This window comes from Aptenodytes patagonicus, unplaced genomic scaffold (assembly GCF_965638725.1).
Source record: "Aptenodytes patagonicus unplaced genomic scaffold, bAptPat1.pri.cur scaffold_166, whole genome shotgun sequence".
NCBI classification, from domain to species: Eukaryota; Metazoa; Chordata; class Aves; order Sphenisciformes; family Spheniscidae; genus Aptenodytes; species Aptenodytes patagonicus.
Window position 1 is genome coordinate 54,282 of NW_027472104.1, and position 5,948 is coordinate 60,229.

A 5,948-nucleotide genomic window follows, 5' to 3' on the forward strand; every position below is an offset into this window, starting at 1 on the left:
GTTGGTGCTGTTCTCCTCCGGTGGGTTTTGCTTTCTCTCCCAGGAGAGAATGGCTGTTGGTCCGGTTGAGTTCTGTCTGTTCTGCAGTTCGCCAGGTCCTTTCTTCTCCTTCCTTGTCTGGCACTAAACTGTTGCGCTTGTATAAATTGCTAGCTGTCTGCTCTCTGAGACTGGCTAGCTGCGAGAGGAGGCGGAACGGAGCTCCGAGAGGGTGTAAAGATGAGTTACTGCTCTAAAAGGGACAGGCATGGCTGGAAGACCATGATCGCATTTCCAGCTTCTAGTACCAGTTCAGTCTTCTGCGTGTCTTATCAAGTGCTGCCAGAAGGTGGCAGGATGAGACTGGAGCCACGAGGAGGCTGCAAGAACAACCCTTGGCTAGGATCACTGTTGTTTCTCCAGGCACCGTGATTTGACCCCTGGAGCAGGCGCTGAATGCCAAGGGACAAAGAGCACTTGCGTGGCAAAGCTGGGCCACGTGCTGAAGAGTCCATTTGCTGGAGGCATCGTGGGACTGAGAACTCAAGGAGGTGGAGAAAATATGCAGAGGGTCCAAGGGAAGAGAAAAACACGGGACTCTGCAGGAACTCCCCCGCAGCACTGTGGCAGGAAGAGAGCGCGCTCTGACACTGAGGAGGGGGAGAAGCTGAACAGAAGCCAACCAGACTGTCTGCCTCCCAGGTGGAGGCACACGCGCCGCACGGAAACGCAGAAGCGCACTCACCATCGGCTGGCGTGTGGCAGTGGGAACCTGCACAGCTCTTCCCACAGGGAGAGAAACAGCCCTGGTGATGGCAGAAGCTCCGGAAGAGAAGATGTGCACGGCTTGAGCGGCCACAGGGCGGACTCGCATCCTGGTTCGGTAGGTGAGCAGCAGCCGGGGAAATACTCGCTTGAACAACGTGCGCTCCCACCAGTGCCAGTTCACCCAGAGGCTGCAGGCTCTTGCCAGGCAAATGAAAAAGAAACATGCAGAAAGAGGAAACAGTCCTGCGCAGAGGGGGGCGACAGTGCACCCAAAAGGTGGCGGCGAAAGACAGAAGCATTCTGGTGATCCACAATTGAAAAAGAAATGCAAGAAAGTGAAGAAGAAAAAGAAATCCAAAGAAAACTCTGGAGAGGAGGACTGAAAATCACCAGGAAATGTTGCCTCACTCTTTGCCAGGTGTTTCAGGTGCGTGGCTTACGGACAGAAGCGTTCGGTACTTGTGACTGAGCTTGCCATCACAACCTGCAACTGACCATCAAAGGCTGCAGACAAACGTTCTCAAAAGCATGCTAACCACCAAACTTGACATTTATGATCGAAACAACAAAATTGCCGTCATAACCAAACCCAGTCCTAAGTGGCGCTTGTGATTTCTGTAGAAAGTTTGACCGTGCAACAAAGAACAGAAGGGTTTGGGGCTTTTTTGAAATTGTTTAACTTGCGACTTCCTTTATGAAAGCACCCTTGTGATCCCGAACGGTGGAAACTTTCTACACCTGCTGAGCATATTAAATTAGCATGTAGAGATCTCAGGGAAAATAATGCCCGGGAACAGAGCATCTCCAGAGGCTCAGGTCACTTGTGTGTGGTTCATGGTGTCTTCTCCCAGGCGCGACATTTGGTACAAGAGAGACAACAGAAACAAGGCATTACAAACATTGCCACTGACGGTCCCCATCAACAGGGTCATCGTGTTAAGAAAACGGCTTTCCACTCTTCCTTCTTCCTTGTTTCGGTGAAGAACCTCGTTTCCTGGCAAACTTGGGCAGTGGAGTTTGAGTAAAGAAGACAACACTTCACCTTGAAGATGCTTTTGCTGTGTCCCGCAAGAGCTGCAGTTCATGCACCTTCTGGCCCATTTCTGAGCCTGTCGCAAGGCATCCTAGATAGGAAATCGGTTTCTGAGGTAAAACTGAGGCAGAAACACGTAGGCATTTCTTCCTCACAGAAAGTATAAACACCCAGCTCCCAAGCCTACCGTGAGACTCGCTGCAAAATGAGCGAAGGTGCTTCTCCATCGGCATCCTCTTTCATCTCCAAATGCCGGTGCTTGGGACTCCCGTGCCCTCTAGAAATCGTATCCAGTGAGAGAGAGGCATTGAGAACGGGGACGTGAGCAGGAACGGGGTCCAGGTGAGTAGCCAAGCGCAGGGATCTTTCTTGGCAGCAGTCATGCTCTGGTGACCTGTGTAAAAGCCAGTTCCTCGCCGGCCTAGGAGAGAGGCAAGGACACTTCAGCACAGAATTACCAAGGGAATTTATTCTTTTTATTTAGCTATGCGTACAGCACCTGCATAACACAGTTCTCTATGCCTGCCCTATCATCTTCTCAAGCACATATGACATCAAAAAACACCTTCACAAATCACATAGCAACTCCTGCCCTATCAGCTACTCAGCCACCAGTAACGTCACAAGCACCTGAGAAAGCAATGGGCTAGTTCCTGCCACGAAAGACAATCACAGACACCTAGGCAGGCCATGCGTCTTTTCCTACCTATCTGCTGCTCAGTCACAAGTGATATCACTAGCATCTTGTCCTGGTTTCGGCAGGGATAGAGATAATTTCCTTCCTCGTAGCTGGTACAGTGTTTTGGATTTAGGATGAGAACAAAGTTGATGACACACCCACGTTTTAGTTGTTGCTAGGTAAAGCTTGCACTAGCCAAGGACTTTTCAGCTTCCCATGCTCTACCGACTGAGAAGGCTGCAGGTGCACAAGAAGCTGGGAGGGGGCACAGCCAAACTGGCCAACGAAACATTCCATACCATGTGACGTCATGCTCAGTACATAAACTGGGGAAACCTGGCAGGGGGGGGCCGCTGCTCAGGGACTGGCTGGGCATCGGTCGGCGGGTGGTGAGCAATTGTACTGTGCATCACTTGCTTTGTGTAGTATTATTATCTTATTATTATTATCATTTTATTTCAGTTATTAAACTGTTTTTATCTCAACCCACGAGTTTTTCTCACTTGTGCTCTTCCAATTCTCTCCCCCATCCCACCGGGGTGGGGGTGGGGCAGGGAAGTGAGCGAGCGGCTGTGTGGTGCTCAGTTCCCGACTGAGGTTAAACCACGACACATCTGCACAAGTGATTTAAAAACTCCTGCCCTATCAGTTACTCAGCAGCAGGTGACACCACAAGCACCTGCAGCAGAAGCCAGGTCCCCGCTCCTTCCCCATCAGCTGCTCAGCCACCAGTGCCTTCACAAGACCCTGCACAGTATGAGCATCCTCAGTTTCAACAGGCCATCTTTTCCACCTCCATCTCTGTCTTGCCTCCTGTCTCTCCGGGCTCTTCTCTCGGCCAGGCACTTTTCTCAGTCACTCCGTAACCTCCCGATGCCTTTTACGATCATCGTGTTTCTGTGGCAGATGGTACCTTGAAAGCACTGTCCCAGCCATGTGACCTGCACCTATTTCTCTTCTCCCTCTGCTTTGTGCTCTGGGCGTTTGATGCTTTTTTTGACCTCATAGGCCCTTTTGCCCTGGCTCCCTCCTGCTGTTAAACCCTGTTCCTGCAAGAGAAGTGGCAATCAGTCGGTGTCCCCTCTGTGGCATCTTATCTGCATCTCTCTGACCTGGACAGCTGGCGGGAACTGTCACCATCAGCCCCAGCTGTACCTGAAGTTTTCTCCTCGCACAGGCTCAGCTCTGGCTGTGCTTCGTGTGGAACGTGGTTCCTGAAGGAAAACAGCAAAACTCAACGTAACTCCTGGGCAATGTCCTGCTGGGAGAGCTGAGTTGAAGGCAGGTTGGCAGCAAGCCCCAAGGCTGGTCCAGGGGTGCTCCCTGTCCCCCGGCTCAGCCACAGGTCCCACATCTGGCTCTCTTGTTACCAAAAGGGATTTGCCTGCATTTTTCTTCCCTTCTAGTTCATGCACAGGTATCGGGAAAAAAGGCAGCAAAAGTACGCACTAGCTAAAACCCGTTCCTATTGCCAGTACTAAAGGTGCTCTCGGCTGGGAGCATGAGAAGGACGCCATGTTACAACTCTTGATTCCTGATATGCAATCCTAAGACTAGTCACATACTCATTTTTACAATTTACAGAACCTATTGGCTTTAGCCACAACAGTGCCTGTTACCGTGCGCTTTTGAGTATTTGTACATGCGAACCCCCGCTGGGCAAGTCCGCTTAATGCATATTTATTAGCTGAGTTTGCAAGACTTTGTTGCAACTTGGCTGCTTTCAGCCAGTTTGGTCTGGTTCCTGCTAGCAGCAAACCCGCTTACACAGCTGAGATCACTGTCGGTCAAGTTCAATTGTGCATGTCTTGGGAGCCATCTTTACATTGTAGCTTTTTCTTAGGTAACATTCCCTCCTTTTGTTTTGTGCATACCTGCACACCTTCAATTGGAGCAGAATAGTATTCGTAACCACTAATTTGAGCAAGACAGGCTGGGCATGCTTGAGTAAACCAGCACACCGTAATCCCTAAAATAAGCAAAACTCCTAATATCGTTAACACTAAACTGATAAATTGTTTCAATATTGGGGTAGTAGAAGGAAATACATTTGACATCCAGTTCCACCGTTCTATTTCTTCTGGGTCCTGTCTTACATTTTGTGCCAAAGTTTGAAAGTTTTACGGTTGGGCTTCTACAGGTTTACTGTTATCTGTGAGATCGAAACAACAAAGTCCTTCACAATCTTCACACCCGTGGTTGGCCCTCAGTAACAAGTAGTCTATGGCTGCTCTGTTTTGTAAGATTGCTTCCCTGTTCGACTGCTGCTCCTCCTCTACTAATGCAATCAAAGCGGAGGGGGCATTCCAAGTTTTTGCTGGCGTACAGACCACCTTTGTCAGCTGGAGGTTGGCTCCTAGTGCTAGTGCAGGGACTCCCACCAATGAGATGCTTAAGGCTACTGCTTCCGCTTTCCTTAACAGGCTTGTATTTGAGTCACAATCCAACGGTAGAGCCTGAGGTAGGCTCCTTCTGCTTCTTTTTGCCTAATATTTGGACGAGGTATTTCTTGTTAGTAGGGACACTTTGAGTCTTCCAAGCGTGCACGGTCCGCCGGTTGCATTTTTGGGTACATAAATACAGGCCTGGTGTCCACATCACAGAAATCATCCTTTTGGCAGATAGATCTACCAGCAGAATAATAGGAAGCCTTTGTTGTTGTGTTACAGATTAAATCATTGTGGTTCAAGTTTACTGATGGTGCAGTAGCGTTAACCAGATCCATGCAAAATTCTGCTGGAGTAACACTGAGAAGTTGGCATCACATAGCACGTTGAGCTGTCCATGCGGCCAGCGTTGAGACTTTTCCTATGCTGGGAAGTTGACTATAGGTTAGGTTCACCTCAAAGCTGGACAAGTTTGAGTCGTTATGTATTAGCAACCGGGGCTGCGCTCACGCCTACAAAACGTAGTTGCAACTTTTGTGATACCCGACCCATTCTATAGACAAAAGTCGTCTGATTTATTTAAGGCAGTCTTTGCTAGTAACAGCCACCAGTTTGAACTCGGAGTTACGTGTTGTAGTGGAATTCCTCCGATTGTGTTCAACAGCAGCAAAAGGAGGATCATGGCTGGGAGTTCGGTGCGGCTTTCACCTGAGAGTGGTGGATCCCTGCGTCTTTACCTGCAACTTTAAGAGCAGAATAAGTACATAGCAATACTTGCACAGGGCCCTCCCACTTGGGTTGTGATGCATCTTTAGATTTATAGACCTTTATCATGCCAGAATCTCCGGCTCGATACAGATGCAAACAGTTTCCTAAAGGTAAAGTTTGCGTAATTACAGCTTCCTAGCATTTCGCCCTAAAACTGTCTTGTAGATATAAGACATATTGGGTAACCGCTTCATCCCCTGCCAGAAGGCCTGTGCGTGCTGGAGCAAAGGTTCCTGGAATTCTATCCGGTCTTCCAAAGAGAGCCTCAAAAGGAGTGAATTTATGACCGGGGTTTGGGCATCGCCCTCATTCCCATAGTGCTAATGGTAAAGCT

At 49.2% G+C, this 5,948-nt stretch overlaps 1 long non-coding RNA gene across 1 annotated transcript; it reads right to left on the minus strand.

Annotated features, from left to right (window-relative positions):
- Positions 1–1,498: 1,498 nt before the first annotated feature.
- LOC143173598 (uncharacterized) lies at positions 1,499–2,529 on the minus strand. The gene is made up of 3 exons (XR_012997615.1): positions 2,487–2,529; positions 1,968–2,201; positions 1,499–1,871 (listed from the first exon to the last, which is right to left on the minus strand). It is a non-coding gene; the product is annotated as an uncharacterized LOC143173598 (long non-coding RNA).
- Positions 2,530–5,948: the final 3,419 nt, after the last annotated feature.